Below are 20,207 nucleotides of genomic sequence, written 5' to 3'. Positions count from 1 at the left end.
CTGGCTCTAGATGAGTGAGCACACTATCATGGTTATCTGGGCCATGAAGATAATTTTGTATAGTTCTTATGCACATTCTTGCCACCTCTTCTTAATACCTTCTGCTTCTGTTAGGTCCATACCATTTCTGTCCTTTATTGTGCGCCTTTTTGCATGAAATGTTCCCTTGGTATCTCTAATTTTCTTGGAAATCTATAGTCTTTCCCATTCTGTTGTTTTCCTCTATTTCTTTGCATTCATCACTTAGGAAGTCTTTCCTATCTCTCCTTGTTATTCTTTGAAACTGCATTAAAATGGGTATATCTTTCCTTTTCTCCTTTGCCTTTCACTTCTTTTCTCAGCTATTTGTAAGTCCTCCTCAGACAACCATTTTGCCTTTTGGCATTTCTTTTTCTTGGAGATTGTCTTGATCACTGTTTCCTGTACAGTGTCAAGAACCTCTGTCCATAGTTTTTCAGACACTCTATCAGATCTAATCCCTTGAATCTATTTGTCACTTCCACTGTTTAATTGTAAGGGGTTTGATTTAGGTCATACCTGAGTGGTCTAGAGGTTTTCCCTACTTTCTTCAATTTAAGTCTAAATTTGGCAATAAGGAGTTCATGATCTGAGCCACAGTCAGCTCCCGGTCTTGTTTTTGCTGACTGTATAGAGCTTCTCCATCTTTGGCTGCAAAGAATATAATCAATCTGATTTCGGTATTGACCATCTGGTGATGTTCATGTGTAGTTTCTTCTCTTGTGTTGTTGGAAGAGGGTGTTTGCTATGAACCAGTGCATTTTCTTGGCAAAACTCTATTAGCCTTTGCCCTACTTCATTTTGTACTCCATGGCCAAATCTTTCTGTTACTCCAGGTATCTCTTGACTTCCTACTTTGGTATCAATAGGTATGCTCAAAATGATAGCAGTTTAATGAATGTTATCTTTGGTTGGTGAGATTGGTAGGTATTTGTATTATTTCTTCAGATGTTTCTCAGTTGTTTAGTAATTTTGTGTAAGGAAGGTATGTCACTTTTATAATCAAGAAAACATTCTTATTTCTGTACAATTTGAAGATGTCTGATGAAGTAGAAGAAGTCTCTGTGGTTTGAGAGTGCTGAATCCTAACCACTAGACTACCAGGGATGATGAAAAAGTCTCTGTGGTTTGAATAAACTTTTTTATTCAAGAAATGCATAGAAATAATTATATAATTATTGACTGGCTAGAAGCTTGTGTCAAATACAATGATTATCTTTGCTATATCATTCCTTAGAAACTACTGTTCCTCTTTCTAAATAGCATCCATCACCCTAAAACTGATCTCCAATTTAGAGCTACTAATCTGAATCAACTCAAATGTGAAAAGATTCAGTTGTCTGCTTCTACAGCACAGTGAAGCATATGGAATGCATTACACCGAAGACAGAGAGTTCACACTGGCTGCATGGCCTTGTCTGGAGTATAAGCCAAGGTGTTGTCTTGGACAAATATAGTCCTTAATGGTTTAAGTTATAGTGAATTTGAAACCGATTCTTCTCCAATGTGTGAAAACAGAGATTGAGTTAGGGAATTTTTTTTTCTTTTTTTGGCAATGGCAATGTTTAATCTTTAGTGGGGGTCAGAACAGTAGAAGGTGTTCTCATATTAAGGTATGACGAGGAAAGTTCAGAATATCACATGACGCCTCCCATTGTCTAAGATGCATGAGCTGCCACAGTGCTAAGGCAGAAGTTCACAGAGCTCCAGTGTCCTGAGATTTTCAAACACACCGTAGAGCTCAAACTGCCACCTGTTCTCCAGCTGATATCATTTCGGGAAATATGTTATTTAACTAACTGTGAAAATAGCACATTCAAATTTCTAACATGCACCCAAAGGAGTTTTCTTTCGTTACTTGATAGTGAATGTATGGCACAAGAAAACACAGCTTAATATCCATGTGCAGTGAAGAAACATTCCCTCTCTCCCTTCTCCTCTCCTTCTTCCTCTCCCTACCTGCTCCATCTCTAGCATATGACTTAGATACTGTTATTGGTACCTTTATTATTAAAATAACCTTGGCATCATCAGAGTTTAAGCCAGGCCTGAAATTTAACGCCGGTTTAAACTCTGATGGTTTACATTTCTTTGAAATGTAAAATGAACAACAAAAATTAGGGCTGGAAGAGAATTTAGAACTCATCTAGTTTAATCCTCTTTGTTTAAATAAGAATACAAAAGGTACTGATGACTTGTGAATGACCCATAAGGTCTTAAGTTAAATTAGTTGTAATTTGCTAATGGACCGTGACAAAATTTAAATCCCAGATAGTTAACAAATCTAATACAACATTTTAAAACCACACTGATGTTTGCTATTATTGGATTATTATCAACTTTCAGTTCTCATTATAGGGGTTTACTAGGTGGCTCTGTGATAAAAAAATTCACCCACCAATGCAAGAGACATGGGTTTAATCCCTGGGTCCGGAAGATCCCCTGCAGAAGGGAATGGCAATTTGTTCCAGTATTCTTATCTGGAAAATCCCATGGACAGGGTTGCCTGGCAGGATATGGTCTGTGGGGTCTCAAAGAGTTGGACATGACTAAGCACTCACACATGCAAAGATCTGAAGAGGTCTATCTCATTTTTAGTTATAGTGTGTTTAACTGAGGAGGAATAAATATGAATATACATGATATTAACAAATATATGAATCCTCAAATGCTAGATTAAATTCCTTTACAAATGATTAGCACGCTTTTATATTTTGCAAAAATTTTTATTGACGTATAACATACATAAAGAAAATAACATATTTTGATGAGAAAATTGTTTTAATATCATTCTTTAGCCTTAAATGTACTGATGGAAAAATGAGAAACATCAGTTGCAATGTTCATCACTCATCATGACATTCTCTCCAGAGCCCGTGGGAGCTTCATCCAGTCAGGCCACAAAGGGCAGTCAAAGCAACATGATTCCTCTGGTGGCACTTGTTTTTGCTGAGGACTTAAATGTGACCATGGTCCCCGAAGAACTGTGATATCATGTGCCATTGCCATGGAAGCCAAACTCATTTACAAGGGCATATATACAACAACATGAGCTATATGATGCGTGTATAAAGGAATTTTATCTGGAATAATGAAAGTATATTACTGAAGCAAATGCAACGTATTGCTTAATTACCATTGGTATCAGTTCAGTTCAGTCGTGTCTGACTCTTTGCCAACCCATGGACTGCAGCACACCAGGCTTCCCTGTCCATTACCAGCTCCCGGAGCTTACGAGTCAGCAACGCCATCCAATCATCCATCCTCTGTCGTCCCCTTCTCCTCCAGCCCTCAATCTTTCCCAGCATCAGGGTCTTTTCCAGTGAGTCAACTCTTTGCATCAGGTGGCCAAAGTATTGGAGTTTCAGCTTCAGCATCAGTCCTTCCAATGAATATTCAGGACTGATTTCCTTTAGGATGGACTGGTTGGATCTCCTTGCAGTCCAAGGGACTCTCAAGAGTCTTCTCCAACACCACAGTTCAAAAGCATCAATTCTTCGGCGCTCAGTTTTCTTTATAGCCAAACTCTCACATCCATACATGACTACTGTATGTATAGCTTTGTATGTATAGCTGTATGTATGTATAGCTTTGACTAGGCGGACCTTTGTTGGTAAAGCAATGTCTCTGCTTTTTAATATGCTGTCACAGGGAGGCCTGGCGTGCTGCAGTCCATGGGGTCGCAGAGTCAGACACGACTGAGCGACTGAATTGAACTGAACTAGGTTGGTCATAGCTTTTCTTCCAAGGAGCAAGCAGCTTTTAATTTCATGGCTGCAGTCACCATCTGCAGTGCTCTGGAGCCCCCAAAAATAAAGTCTCTCACTGTTTCCATTGTTTCCCCTATTTGCCATGAAGTGATGGGACCAAATGCCATGATCTTTAATTTTTTAATGTTGAGTTTTAAGCCAGTGTTTTCACTCTCCTCTTTTACTTTCATCAAGAGGTTCTTTAGTTCTTCACTTTCTGCCATAAGGGTGGTGTCATCTGCGTATCTGAGGTTATTGATATTTCTCTTGGCAATCTCGATTCCAGTTTGTGCTTCATCCAACCCGGCATTTCGCATTTAAGCATGCTTAATTGTCTTCTTCCCTAATGCTATTACTGCATATTTTACCTCTAAAATGCTAATTTTTAATGAGCATGCTTTTCAGTTGGAGAAAAATTCAAAACAAAATGTACTTATTTTATGTTTGATTAAATTACAGAGTTAATTTGGCTATTTGTAATGTGACTCATAATTTCTAAGTGGTTTCAGTTAACACATACTTACAATATTGAAAGAACTAATCTGATGATTGAGAAAAATGGACTGCCCTAATTCATATAAAAATATATGTGAGAAATACTGTTATTTTATTTTCCTCTTAAATTTTTACAGATTTTTTTGTCTAACAAATGCTAACTAAAAGCAATTGTTCATAAAATTCTTGCAAAATACATACTACCGAGATACTATTACGATTTACCTTTAGGGAAAATGAATAGCAAATAATTTCTATTGGTGATAAATACATTTTGAATTCATATCATCTACTATAGCATCAACATTATCATACTTTAAAAGAATATCTTCATACTAAAATAAACCATTTTCTCATAAAATAATTTTGCTATGTAAAAGGGAGAGTTTGGCCCACGATTTCTATGTATATTTTACTGTAAAATAGTGAAAAATCCAAGAAGTTTATGGCAAAAATTGCAGTTTTAAGGAAGAAAAGAAGTTCAAGATTCCATTGGTTTAAAAGTATGTTAGAGAAAAACATCATTTTATATTTTTTATCTAATAAATCTCATAGTATATTTCTCTTTTTGACTTTTTTGTTCTAATAAAAAATTTTATTATATTTTATACAATTTCAGCTGCTGGTAATAGGCATATTTTTAAAAATACACCTGACACAAGGATGGGAATATTTGGCTCTAAAATAGTCTATATATTTCACTTTTAATAGGTCAGATATGGCTTGGATCCAAAGGTGAGTGCAATAAATTTACACTATAAAATTTGCCAGCAACTCAGCATTTCCAAATGAGGTGTCAAGAATATGAATATACACCATTTGTTTATTTTTCAAAACTTAAGATTATGTTGCTATCAGATAATAAGTCTTTACTGAAAACTTAAACAAGTAAGACATTTAAGTACATGTTCTACATGGGCTGCAGAATCAGACAAAGCAAGAATTCAATGTCTGCTCCACTGTTTACTATCAAATGACTTTGAAAGTCAACCTCTGAACTTCAGGGTCCTTCCTAAAGAGATCACTTGTATTAGGATTAAAAGAGATTGAGCATAGGAAATATTTGTATAATATTTGGACTTTATTAGTCAGTCATGAAATTTTAGTTCTCCTTTATTTTTATATTATCACTATAAGTTACATTTCGTCATCAAAATAACGACAGTGAAAACAGTGATTTTTACTGATGTGTTACATATATAGTCATGTAATCACTCAGTATTTTCACAGGTGTATCTAATTTAATTACCTAATTTAAAATCTCATTTTTCAAGACTTCTGCTCTTAAAAGTATGTGTGCATACATGCTTATGTGAATGTACCCAAGATTTTCAAAGTGTTTCTTAATAAAAACATTTTCCCCTCTATTTTATGCATGTTAATATGAACATTCATAGAATGAGCTACAAAATTCAGATTAGACGGAAAAGATGCTAGCATTTTTAGAAGTTTATGTTTTTTATGAACACATGCTAAGCTGCGTCAGTCATGTCCGACCCTTTGCGACCCTATGGACTGCAGCCCACCAAGCTCCTCTGTCCTTGGGATTCTTCAGGCAAGAATACTGCAGTGGATTGCCATGCCCTCCTCCAGGGAATCTTCTCAACCCAGGGATCAAACCTGCACCTCTTATGTCTCCTGCGTTGGCAGGCATTTTCTTTACCACTAGTGCCACCTGGGAAGCACATTTTTTTTTTTATAGATGGCTACAAATGTTTTCTTAGCATCATAAACTTTGGTGATGATATAACCAGTAAATAACATTAACCATGTGCTATAAAAGGAAACTATACCTTTAATCAAAACATGTAAATATTAAGCAAGAATGGTTAATCAAAATAAAGTGAAAATCATTTTCTATGTTACAAAGACAAGTACTACTAATTTAACTGAGACAGAATGTACTTATAAAGCACGCAGATTCTATCATTGCGCTATGCTCAATTGTTCAGTCACGGCCGACTCTCTGGGAGTCCATGGACTGTAGCCTGCTAGGCTTCTCTCTTCATGAGATTTTCCTGGTAAGAATACTGCCATATTTCCCTCCAGGGGGTTGTCCTGACCCAGGGATTGAACTGATGTCTCCAGTGTCTCCTGCACTGGCACGCAGATTCTTTACCACTGATTCACCTGGGAAGCCCATACATTCTACCCTTATGTTTAGTGAAAATGGAAACCATCCACTTAATTTTAGTAACTTAATTCTATAGTGGAAAAATACAGATTAAAAAATATACAAATACATAAAAGCTCAACAAATGTTGTTGTTGTTCAGTTGCCCAGTTGTGTCTGATTCTTTGCAACCTGATGGCTGCAGCACGCCAGGCCTCCCTGTGTCTCACCATATCCCAGAGTTTGCCCAGGTTCATGTCTATTGCATTGGTGATGCCATCCAGCCATCTCATGCTCTGACTTGAAATTAAAAATAAATTTCTATCATTTAAAAACAGGAAATAGTGCTTACTTCAGTAGGCACTAAACGATGCAAAGATCCTTACATTTGCCACATTTGGTTGCTTTGATTCTGGACTGAAATACGTGACCATCAGTTAGGGTTAAGTAAAATGTTAGAGATGTTTTTCTTCTGCTTCACCTTTTCCCATTTGATCTCCTTTTTCATTTTAAATATGTTATATGCAAATAACTGCTCATTCTGAACTAAAACACTTCCATTTCAAACACTTCTCTAGCTTTACGAGAAAACTGTTAGCAATTCAATAATTCAGTTAAGCCAGACATGAAAAAAGCCCAAACAGCTCCAAAGAAGTGCTCTTCCATCAGAAAGGTAATATTTTACAAGTATAATCAGATTCTTGTCCTAAGAAATTTGTTGTATTTTTAGTAAGACAAGATTCATACACGGGAGCAAGCTAAATAATAACACAAGAATACATTAAAAACAGATATTCTTCTATAGTTTATGAATGTAAAAAAAAAAGGGCTTTATGTATCAGAACTGCAAAGGTTCTATGGGTTTTCCTAGTGGTTCAGTGGTAAAGAAATCGCATGCCAATGCAGGAGCCACAGGAGATGCAAGTTTGATCCCTGGGTGGCAAGATTCCCTGGAAGAGGAAATGGCAACCCACCCCAGTATTCTTGCCAAGATGATCCCATGGACAGAGGAGCCTGGCGGGCTACAGTTACAAAGAGATGGACACCGCTGAACATACACCTATGCAAAGGTTCTATAGGAAGATAAAACAGCTTAAATTTTAAAGAGGTTTGAAATTTCATTTAAGGGAATGCCTGCTTATGTGTTGTTTGGACAGCAAGTTAGATCAGTAAGAATAGTCAACTGATTACTTTTTAGGGTCAAGAAAGTAGTTATTAATAGTCATGGTGTCCACCCTTTTGGGACTAGGAGAATGTTGTAGTTGACAGAATCAGAAACATCAAAAAAGAATTCCATTTAGAGAGGAAGGTGGTGAGGTTTATATTAAATACAAGGTATTTGAGCTGATTATTGCTTTCTGAATAGATCTCTTTATTAGATGAACTGGAGTATGCATTAAAGAGAAGTATAAAAGTGAAGCTTAGTTGCCAAGTGATCACTGATACTCTGATGATGAATGAGTTTTTGACAGTATAGGAGGTAACAATACAAAAATACCCATTCAGCCTTAATAGTCTCACAGAGAGAAAGAAAAGAACTCAAAACCATGTGGAAGGCTTACCAGATGAAATATTAGAGAGGTTTGTAGCAAACACAGCAGATATTCGGAAAGCCAAGAGAAAAGAAAAATTTTATGAATGGGTGATGTCTAGTTTCAAATAGAGTAGAATTACTGTGGAAGATAATATTTGAGAAAAGACTCAGAGAAGAATATATTAATAGCACAGTGAGTGTTTCTGCAGAATATCTCTGGATCTGGAATGCAAAGCAAAGAAGGGAATGCAGCACTTTTCAAAAATTTGTAAATCACTCAGAAAAAAGAAAAGAGTGCAATTATCTATAAGACAGGCAAAGGTAGTGGCAGTGTTTTTTTCCCTCACAAAGAAGTAATTTTTGAGATGTTAAAGTAGGAGGAGAGAAGCTAATTATGTTGTCATTACTCACTACATGTCAATATTGACTGAGTGGGTAATTGAGCATTAGTTGGAAATGGCAAAATTAAGCAAAAAATAATACTTCTTGGAAGTCAGAGAGGGTGACTACAAGTAAGGAGTTTATTTAAATGAAGAGAGAGATAGAAGTATGCTACTTGTAAAATATATTTTAAAAGTAGTATCTTTTCTAATTTTGGGATGGGATTGTGGAGTTTTAATGAATTAATCCTTTGATATTAAAGAATATTTATTAAAGAATAATACAACTTTATAAATATTAAGAAATATTGCTTGGAGGCCTTGGTTTACCTTTTCCATGTAAATTTTCCTTTCAAACTCACTGCTTAAGGATGCTGAAATTTGATATACAGTATTCTACTTATGGGGCTTCCCATGTTGCCCTAGTGATAAAGAACCTGGCTGCCAATGCAGGAGGCCCAATAGATGTGGATTCAGTCCCTAGGTGGGGAAGATCCCCTGGAAGAGGAAATGGCAACCCACTCCAGTATTCTTGCCTGAAGAATTCCATGGACAGAGGAGCCTGGTAGAGGCTATAGTCCATGGGCTTGCAAAGAGCTGGACACGATTCAGTGACTAAACCACCACGAAAATACATAATAATGTGATCAAAATATGAGTATCAACATTCTGACCAATAAGAACTTGGTAAGGAAAGAGAACTAAGCAACTCTCTCATTAGGACCTCAGAAAGTGTTAAACATGCAATTTTTAGACATTATCAGAAGAAAGTACTTTGGACTTCAGGTCAGAATTCTGAAGACTCACTCTTTCACATAAATTTATAACTTGCTTTGTCAACCTTAAATTACACTTCATCACTGTATGAAGTGATCAAGAATTGACCATTAAGTTCAATAAACTTAAGTTCAACTCTCCTGTTTGCTTAAACTTAAGCTAGCATATTTTCTCAATATTATCTTAGAGGAAACAGGAAGACATATTTTGGATCTTTGAATTCTTGCATAGCACATATAGGTCACTTTCTTTCTTATTTTATTTTGAACTACAAACCACTTTCTTGAAAGACATATTAATCTACAACTTCATTCAACAATAAAGTAAATGATAATAATTTAAATGCTTACAGAAATCACCCAAAAAGTAGGAAAAGATATTTAACACAGATTTAATTTTCTTCTGGGAAATTATCTCAGAATTACAAGTATTAGATATCTAATTAGGTTGCTGTAAAGAAGTCTTTTAAAAATTACTTAAAAGTAGGGAATGATTAAGTCATGAGATCAAGAATATACATTTTTAGGAAAAGTAAAATAATGTCTTAATACTTTGCAAATACTTTTCAGTACATAAAAAGTGAGACAAAATTTCATGAAAAACAATTTTGCAGTTTTTAACAGTTCTATGTCTCAAAAGCATAGAAAGTGAGGATCATGTACTTTTGAAAACTATCTTGAAAGATTTGAAAAGTAATCCTTGTATGTATAAATGTACTGGTATCAAAATGTATATTAAAAGTGCAAAAATATTAATGTAAACGCATTCCTAGGGCTGTTTTAACAAACTACAATAAATTAAGTGACATAAAACAGCAGAAATTTATCCTCCCAGAGTTCTGAAGACTGACTAGTCCTCTGAAATCTACTACTGAAATTAGAGGTCACAGGCCCTCTGAAAGCACTAGGGAAGGATCTCTGTTTCTTCTTCCTACCTTCTGGTAGGAGCCAGCAACTGTTGATGGTCTTTGGTTGCAGATACATCACTCAAGCCTCCATCATTATGTCGCTTTGTTCACTGTGTCTCTTTTTTTCTTATAAGGAGACCAGTCATATTGGATTCAGAGCTCACTCTAATCTAGTATGACCTCTTTTAACCAATAACATCTGTAAATAACCTATTTTCAAATAAGATCATATTCTGAGGTACCAGGTGGATGTGAATTTTGGAAGGATACCAATCAATCTAATGTAGCAAATGAAAGCATTCCATAAAAGTGGAGAGTGGAAAATAGCAATATTTCTAAATTATATTTTATATATGGTTTAACTTAAGGATGTTTTTGAAAGCAGATAGATTGAATAATATAGACAGAAATTCAGTCACATCTTTAGGTTCCACTTCTAATTCAAGTTCTCTTGTTAATCCCACCACACCTGTAGTTACTTCCTCCACGGAAGTCTTAAACTCAAAGTCCTCCATGATGGTTGGAATCAGCTTCTTTTAAACTCCTGTTGATGTTGATATTTTGACCTATTCACATGAACCATGAATGGCCTTACTGACATCTACAATGGTGAATGCTTTCTGGAAGGTTTTCAATTTACTCTGCCAGAATCCATCAGAGGAAAGGAATTATGTATGAAATTCCTTAAAAAAATGCATTTCTTAAATAATAAGACATGAAAGTAAAAATTACTTATTGATCCATGGGCTGCAGAATGGATGTTGTTAACAGGCATAAAAACAACATTAATCTCATTATATATCTCCATTAGAGCTCTTGGATGACCAGGCACACTGACAATACTGACAATATTTTGAAAGATTTTTTTTTTTCCCCCCTGAGCAGTAGGTCTCAAGTGCGGGCTTATAAATATTTAGTAAAGCAAGTTTTAAATACATGTCCTGTCATGCAGGTTTTGTTGTTCCATTTATAGAGCACAGGCAGAGAGAGTAGATATAGTCTAATCCTTAAGAGTCTTAGGACTTTCAGAATGGTTAATGTGTAGTGGCTTCTACTTAAAAGTTACCCACTGCATTAGGCCCTAATAAGAAAGTCAGTTTATTGTTTGACACTTGGAAGTCAGGTGTTGACTTCTCTCTAGCTATGAAAGTCCCAGAGGGCATCTTCTTCTAATAAACGACTGTTTGTTTAGTCTACATGGAAAAATCTGTTGTTTAGTGTAGCTACCTTCATTAGTTATCTTAGCTAGAGCTTCTGGTTAATTTGCTGCAGCGTCTACATCAGCACGTGTTGTTTGACCTTGCACTTTGGGATTATGGAGATGGTTTCTTTCCTTAAATCTCACGAATGAACCTCTGCTAGCTTCACACTTTTCTTCTGAAGCTTACTCTCTGCCCTCATAGAACTGAAGAGAGTTAGAGTCCTTCTCTGAATCAGGCTTTGCCTAAAGGGAATGTTTTAGCTGGTTTTATTTTCTATCCAGTCCACTAAAACTTTCTGTTGTTGTTTAGTCACTAAGTCGTATCCAACTCTTTGTGACCCCATGGATTGTAGACCACCAGGCTTCTCTGTCCATAGGATTTCCCAAGAAAGAATACTGGAGTGGGTAGACATCCAACTCCAGGGGAGCTTCCTAACCTAGGGATTGAACTCGCTTCTAATGCATTGGCAGGCAGATTCTTTACCACTGAACCACCAGAGAAGCCTAAAACTTTCTCTAAACGGGCAATAAGGCTGTTTCACTCTCTTAATCATTCATGTGTTCACTGGAGTAGCGCTCTTCATTTCTTTGAATGACTTTCCCTTTGCATTTGCAACCTGGCTAATTGTTTGGTGCAAGAGGTCTAGCTGCCTATAATGACTTTTGACATATCTTCCTCACTAAGCTTAATCATTTCTGGCTTTTGACTTAATGTGAGAGACATGATTCTTCCTTTCACTTGAACACTTAGAGGCCATTTTCGGGTTACTAGTTGGCCTAATTTCAATACTGTTGTGTCTCAGGGAATATGTAGGCCCAAGGGGAAGGAGAAAGACTGGGAACAGCCAGTTGGTGAAGCAGTCAGACACATATACTTATTAAGTTTGTAGTCATTTGGTCATAGTTCATGGCACTCCCAATTACAACAGCAACATTAAAGATCACTGGTGACAGATCACCATAAGCAATATAATAATGATGAAAAAGCTTGAAATATTATGAGAATTACCAAAATGTGACACAATGACACAAAGTGAGAAAATGCTGTTGAAAGAATGACACCAACAGACTTGCTTGATGCAGGGTTGCCACAAGTCTTCAATTTGTAGAAAACAACAGTATCAGCAAAGTACAATGAAGTAAGGCATAATAAAACAAAATATGCCATATTTATTCTCAAGCAGTTTACCAGAAATGTTAATACTTTGCCCAAGTTTGCAGTTTTTGGAGACAAGAACTATGCTAATGTCCAATACTTTCAAACTGCAATCTGTGTATTTATGATGAAGTCTTTGTTGATTTTCTACTTTCTCTAAGTACTTCCAGCTTTTGTAGATATTATGGGACTCAAACTATTTCACAATAGTTGTTTCAGTTAACCTTATCTCCATAAATTCCTATGGGAAGCAGCAGATTAATACATTTGGGAGCCCAGGGTTTAAGACCCTAGAATTGTAGCCTGGCTTTACTAAATTCTGTTCTATGACCTTGGGCATGGTATTTTATCTCTTTGCACCTCAGAGTCTTCATCTGGAAAATGAAAAAGTATCAGAAGTATTATGGGAGTGAGAATTTAATGAGGTATTCTTCGTCAGGTAAACACAGAAGTACCAGGCAGGCAGAGAGTAAGTGCTCAGTAATTGTCAGCCATTGTTCTGTACCTCCTATTGCCCCTTAAGCATTAAGCATGCAATAAGCATCATTTGCATACTTTCTCCTTTTTAACAGTTCTTTGAAATATCTGATTTGATTTATAAGCTGCCTTAGTGTTGAGTGTATAATTTAATTTGAAAATTAATTGAAATATTATATTCCAAGTGTTATTTTAGCAAATTTGAAGTCCCTGATTAACAGCTCTTGAAGAGATGGAAATACACAGAATTTACAATATTTTTTTTTAAAAAACTTGGCTTTTAGGCACATTCTTTCAGATGTACCAATTTTAGCTCTACTACTCAAACTGTATTAAATTCAAAAGTGTAGTAACATGATAGATACAAGGTCTTAGGCTGGATTTCAAAAATACCATCTAGTTCCACTGTGTTGGTAACATTAAATAAAAGTAAATATTTAATTGTGTGATATATGTGCAATATAAAGATATAGAATATAAAACTATGAAAACTTATATGAGAAGAAATATGCCAATGAAGTAATGCTATCTGTATTTCATTAACTAAAGGTAATGAAAGTTCCTATGAGGGAGAATTCCTATTTAAATGAAAATTGCATGAGAAATAAAGTTGGAGACTGAGGTTATTGAAAAATATACACAATATTTTTACACCCTTTGAAGTAAAAATTTATCTAAGATGAACTATATAATTGGATTCTCTATCAGAGTTCACATACTTATAACAAGTAAAAATAGGTAAAAGGCATTCCACTTCTATTTACCAAACACGCTCAACAGAAAAATTTCAGGGTCTACTCTCCTTGAAATTCCAATGAGCTTTATACAATGCATTTTATTGGCTGCATGATATCTTCTGATTTACAATTTAGAATTGTTGATCCTTATTTTATACACAGGGTAATTAGAAAACTTGAATAACTTTATTCCTGTAGTATTTGCTCTGTCAAAGTTAAGTGCATGATGAAAAGCAGGACCAACCAGGCAGTGTTTCATACTCATCTCAAGCCTTTCTCATTCAGACAGTCAAATATTTCTAAGAAATAGTTTATTCTAGAATCTTCCATTTCTCTTAGCCATAAAACTCTACCAGTTGTCAAGTCTTATCAGTCTTAAATCCTGTCTTCTAAATAGTCCTTTTCCTCCATAATCATCTCTATTACACAGTTTTGTAAAATAACTTCCATGTTCTTTTGATTCTAGTATAGGCATCATCAAACCAACCTACATACTTATAGCCTGAAGAATAAAACCCAGATTTGTTTATAAGATTTTTTTATACATACACAAAGCACACGCAGAATGCCTGACATATAGAAAGATCCCATTTTAAGGCAGAACAGTATTATTTTCTTCTTAAAATCCCCTTCCTAAATTGCCACAATACTTCTCGTCTTCAAAATAAAAAATCTTTTGCCCTGATTGACTGGTACAATGAGTTTGCTGCTAGAAAGCTAGACTCCAAGTGGCTTAACAAGAAGGCTATTTTGAATTTCAAATCACGTGGAATTTAGAGAAAGAGTGGGCTCTGGGCTAGCAGGTACCTCAGAGGTCAAGCCCTGCTTCTCAGGTGTTTTGGCTCTACCTATGTGAGTTAATTATGCTCAATCTGACTCCTTTCATGTTTGCAAGAGAGATTCCAGTGGTACCTATAGAACAGAAGTCTCACCCTGCTTGGAGAAAAAGTGTTTCTCTTTTCCATGAAGCAAGGAAGTTTTTCTTTGATTTCCTGTTTAGACTCATTACTCCTAGGCCAATCATTAGAGAAAGACTGAAATTACTGATAGGTATATCACTATCTGGGCTTCCCAGGTGGCACTAGTGGTAAAGAACCTGCCTGCCAATGCTGTTGACTTAAGAGAAGAGAGTTCGATCCCTGGGTTGGGAAGATCCCCTGGAGGAGGGTATGGCAACCCACTCCAGTATTCTTGCCTGGAGAATCCCATTAACAGAGGAGCCTGGCAGGCTACAGTCCATGGGGTCACAAAGAGCTGGACATGACTGAAGCAACTTAGCCTTCACATATCACCATCTGGAGAATAATGAATATTAAAGAGTCAATCATGTATTCTCTTCATATAACATATCTAACTTTTAGATGCTATAGTCCCAGTTTGCTTATACATAGTCTAAATGCTAATCACAACAAACTACCTCAGGTTTCCTAAATGTTATGCTCTTCCTTCCCATTAGGCATTTTCCCACTTTTGCATTCTTTAAAGGTTAGCTCAAGTCCCAACTTTTCTGGATACATTTCCTAATTCTACCAGGCTGACTTAAGAACACCTTTCTTATGATCCTGATTACCTCAGCACAGTATTTCACAATCTCCTGCACATTGAGATTATCTGGAGAATAATTTCAAAATAGTGATGGCTGGAGACCACGCTCAAATACTCAAACATCCTGATTCAGTTGGTTTGGGAGGGAGCCTGGACATGGGGAATATTTTAAAACTTCTCAGTGATTCTACTGTAAAGTTATGGTTGAGAATCCTGCTCTAACATATCACTTGCCCTCTGTGATTATTATTACAAATTTGTTTTTCTCTTCTTGGCTGTGAGCTTTTGCAGATAGGACTAGTTTTTCACCTTTGCAACTCAAGCACCTGAGAAGTGTCTGATACAAAGTCAGTACTCAAAATCAGTTGATGAAAAAAAGGCTGAGTTTTTAAAGATAGTCATTTCAATTCAATTTAGCAGGGATTAGCTGAACCTTCTACTGTGTGCTGGACTCTATTGGAGATGGAGGTATACACAAGTCAGCAATACAGTGTCAGCCTTCAGGGAAACATAATTCAAAGGGGTGCTCAGAAATGAGCATACTGATAGTTGCCTTTTAAATTACTCCACAAGAATAACCAATAATCTCAAATGACATCAACATGTCATTCTTTTCTTCAATCATACTCATGCTAAAAGTAACTGAATAAATAATATAATAGCCAGGACATGGAAGCAACCTAGATGCCCATCAGCAGATGAATGGATAAGTAAGCTGTGGTACATATACACCATGGAATATTACTCAGTCATTAAAAAGAATTCATTTGAATCAGTTCTAATGAGATGGATGAAACTGGAGCCCATTGTATAGAGTGAAGTAAGCCAGAAAGATAAAGACTAATACAGTACACTAATGCATATATATGGAATTTTAAAAGATGGTAATGATAACCCTATATGCAAAACAGAAAAAGAGACATAGACTTACAGAACAGACTTTTAGACTCTGTGGGAGAAGGCGAGGGTGGGATGTTCTGAGAGAATAGCATTGAAACAAGTATACCATCAAGGGTGAAACAGATCACCAGCCCAGGTTGGATGCATGAGACAAGTGCTCAGGGCTGGTACACTGGGAAGACCCAGAGGGATGGGATGGGGACAGAGGTGGGAGGGGGGATCGGGATGGGGAACACATGTAAATCCATGGCTGACTCATGTCAATGTATGGCAAAAACCACTACAATACTGTAAAGTAATTAGCCTCCAACTAATAAAAATAAATGGAAAATAAATAAATAAAAGTAACTGAATGCAAAATTTTAAGAAATAAGGTCTTACAAGTATATATGACTATGTAAAGACTAACTATAAATAGTTCCCTTTCATTTTTTCTTTATTTAAATATTTAATATATATGTTTCTATTTTTATCTTAGCTCCAAAATAAATATACAAAAAAAAGAAAAAACTCTAATAAGTCTTACTTTGGTTCAATATCCAAGCAAAGGCAGGTGTTCACTAAATAGAATGTGAAAATTAAAAGCAGTCTAACTGCAGAAAACCCTTTGAGCCACAAGTTTAAAGTTTTTAATGGTTTTACAATCTTCTCAAGCTGTCAATGGAAAAAAGTGACTTGACATTGAACACATACCAAGTCAGTAGCATAACTATTTTACAATGTCTGATTGGCCATTGAAAAAATAGTTTAAAATTCAATCCATGTGATGGAAATGCCACTTAGAAAAAGACCATTCATATTGCAGAGCTGCAGGAAAATTGTGGTTGTAACAGTTCCCTTCTCATTCAGCAACAGGATTCTTAAAGAATTACAAATGGAATGGTTCCTAAAATATTACATATTGGGTATTAGTAATATAAATTTTACCATCATAAACTTCATCATTAGTAAGAAGGAAAAAATTATTATTTTTCCATCCTATGGGTTAAAATGATTCCTCACATTAAATGAAGATTCTCAGGTTAATTTATGGGTTACCTTTTGGCAATGTCCATTCATAAATCCACTAGGATATTTGCACAGTAATTTAACTGAAATATACTGAACACAAGTTGTTCCTGTTTCTCACAGTAGATGTGGTTTTCCTAGTCATCCGTCCAACTCCCACGAGTATTAGTCGTAGATTCTGAATTCTATTTGGAAGTCTATGAGTAGATACAGATGCATTAGTGATTATAGGTTGCCGAAACAGAATTGGTTGCTTCATTGGGTTTATAAGCTGAATAACCCTCTATACCCCTTCTGTAAAAACAAGTGAATATAATAAGGAACTAAATCAAATGGTGAATTTTAAAATTCAATATCTGCAAGGAAAATTGTTATGAAAAGCTAAGTAGACTTAACCACATTTAGATCAGATCCATCTCATATATCTCAGTACTAGACAGTTCCAAGGCCTAAACTTTCAACTTTTAAATTTGTGTTAATTTCAGCTACATGTAAATTACCTAGTTTTGAGAAATCCAAACTAACTGATTTTCTTTTATGCCTATTTTCTTATCTACATTTGGGCTTTTTTGTTCTTAATTATTAATAGCAGTTTCCAAAATGAAAAGGGACAAAGAAAGAAAGCATTACAAGTCAAACAGGATTGGCCGTATCTTGGTTATTAGCTCTGAAAATAATTTTAGTAGAAGGTTAAAATTAGTGGATAAAATTAAAAATTTAGATACATTGTGAATTTTTAAGATTTCTTTTATACATTTCCTGACCATTGCTCATATCAGCAATTAGTCCTACCAGATAATTATTTGCTTATATAAAATGAATTTTTATAAAATTCTATAAAATGAAAAATCTATAAAATGAAATTAAACATTAAAATCTACTTTAATAATTGTATGTTGATAACTAATAAAAATTCCTGTGAAGTACTGAGAGATTTTCAAAGACAAAAGAGTTATAAGGTGATGTCCTTAAAGTACTTTGAGACCTGGAAAGGAAGCTAATTTATAGCTACATTCATTTTCTGATATAATTTCAATTTACTTAGTTCCTTAAAGAAAACATACCACTAAGGTTTCATTTTGCTTTTTAAATGGACTTTTTTAGGTTCACAGAAAAATTAAGCAGAAAATTACAGAGCTCCCATTTAACCCTTGCTTTCACACACATGGAGCTTCCCCCACTATCTACATGCCCCACTAGAGTGGTACATTTATTATAACTGGTTAACCTGCATTGACACATCATTATCACCAAAGTTCATAATTTACCCTAGGACTCATTCTTGGTGTTGTACATGCTATGGGCTTTTACAAATGTGTAACGACATCTGTACACCATTACAGCATCACTAGAATAGTTTCACTCTCCTAATTACCTCTGTGCTATGCCTGCCCATCCCTCCCTTCACATAACCCTGGCAATTAACCACTGATCTTTATTCTGTCTTCATAGTCTGTCCTTTCTAGAATGTCATATAGTTGGAGTTATAGAGCACATAATCTTTTCAGATTGGCTTCTTTCACTTACTATGCATTTAAATTTCCTCCATGTCTTTTCATGTTTTGGTAGTTCATTCCTTTTGGGCACTGAAAAATATTCTAATGTCTGGACATACCACAGTTTATGTATCCACTCATCAGTGAAGGACATGTTGGTTACTTCTGAGTTTTGGCAATTATAAATTAAACTGCTATAAACATTTGTGTGCAGTTTTTTGTGTAAACATAATTTTCCAACTCATTTCAGTAAATACCAACTAGTGTGACTGTTGGATCATATGGTACTATGTTTAGTCTTCCAAAATGGCTATACCAGTTTGCAATGGTTGCTTCACATTATTGTCAGTATTTGGTGTTGGCAGTGTTTGGATTTTGCCATTGTTATATAGTTGTAACTCGTTGTTCTAACTTTCAATTTCAAATGATATAATGTGGAGGGTCTTTTCACATGCTTATTTGCCATCTTCTTTACATATAAAATATTAGGGCCTGCTATGCATGCATGCTTAGTTGCTCAGTCGTGTCTGACTCTTAGCAATCCTTTGGGCTACAGCCTGCCAGGCTCCTCTGACCATGGGATTTTCCAGGCAAGAACAGTGGAGTGGGTTGCCATTTCCTTCTCCAGGGCATCTTCTTGACCTAGGGATTGAACCTGGATCTTCTGTGTCTCCTGCATTGTAGGTGGGTTCCTTTACCTGATGAGCCACTGGGAAAACTGCAGGCTTCTTTGGATTTCCCAGGTGGCACTAGTGGTATCTTCTTTGGGGAGATGTTGGCTCAGGTTTCTGACCTATTGTTTAGTTGGCTTGTTTACTTTCTGAGAGTTTTAAGGGTTCTTTGTATATTTCAGATCACACTATTTTATCAGATATTTTATCAGATATTTTCTTAGTTTGTCTTTCTTAGTTTGTCTTATTGTACTCTTTTGACATTTTCATTCACAGAGCAGAAGATTTTTTTTTCTTTAAATTATAATGAAGTCCAACTTCTGAAGTCTTTGTTTCCTGAATCATGCATTTGGTACTGAAACTAAAAAGTCATCAACATATTCAAGGCCATCGAGATATTCTCCTGTTATCTTCCAGGAATTTTATAAATTTACATGTTATACATTTAGTTCTCTAATCAATTTTGAGCTATTTTTTGCAAAGTAGGTAAGGTCTACATCTAGATTCATTTTTCTGCGTGTGGATATTCAGCTGTATTAAGGTTTTAATGTTGGTATTGTGATCTGTGTATTTGTGATAACATCATTTAAAATTTCATTATATTTATTTACAAATATATTGTAAAGTTAACTTTTAGGAGTAGCTATTAAGGCAAAATAATAAATAATTATAAGCACGGCATTTATGAAATGAATATCCCTTATAAAGGCGTGAGACAAATATGTAATACTTCTACAGAAATCAGCAGGAACATTGAAAACATTTCCCTATTATATTTTAAATTAAATCTTACAGAATTATATTTTCCTGAAGAAACAGTGAACAGTGATTTCACTATCCACTTGAGTAGTGATAGAAATCATTTATTGGATTAATTCATAAGCCAAACCTAATTCATAATGTTAAACCTAAGCCAAAAGAAATGCCGTCTGTAAACAGGATTGGTATAGTTCCTATTTTAAAAACCTACGTCATTGCTTTATATAAATAATGGGAGAAAGGAAAAGCAAGGATGATAAACATCTAACATGTTCATTCAACCTC

The 20,207-nt window shown here is 35.4% G+C and overlaps 1 long non-coding RNA gene across 1 annotated transcript in view; it reads right to left on the bottom strand.

Moving 5' to 3' along the window:
- Window positions 1–17,144, bottom strand: part of LOC110144174 (uncharacterized) — a 28,284-nt gene extending 11,140 nt beyond the window's left edge. The window contains exon 1 of the long non-coding RNA XR_002315815.2: window positions 17,027–17,144. This is a non-coding gene — a long non-coding RNA (uncharacterized lncRNA). The remainder of the gene's footprint in view (window positions 1–17,026) is intronic.
- Window positions 17,145–20,207: the final 3,063 nt, after the last annotated feature.

Source organism: Odocoileus virginianus, chromosome 1 (genome assembly GCF_023699985.2).
Source record: "Odocoileus virginianus isolate 20LAN1187 ecotype Illinois chromosome 1, Ovbor_1.2, whole genome shotgun sequence".
NCBI classification, from domain to species: Eukaryota; Metazoa; Chordata; class Mammalia; order Artiodactyla; family Cervidae; genus Odocoileus; species Odocoileus virginianus.
The sequence above is the reverse complement of the archived record's forward strand: the minus strand, read 5'-3'. Positions and strand labels throughout refer to the sequence as shown.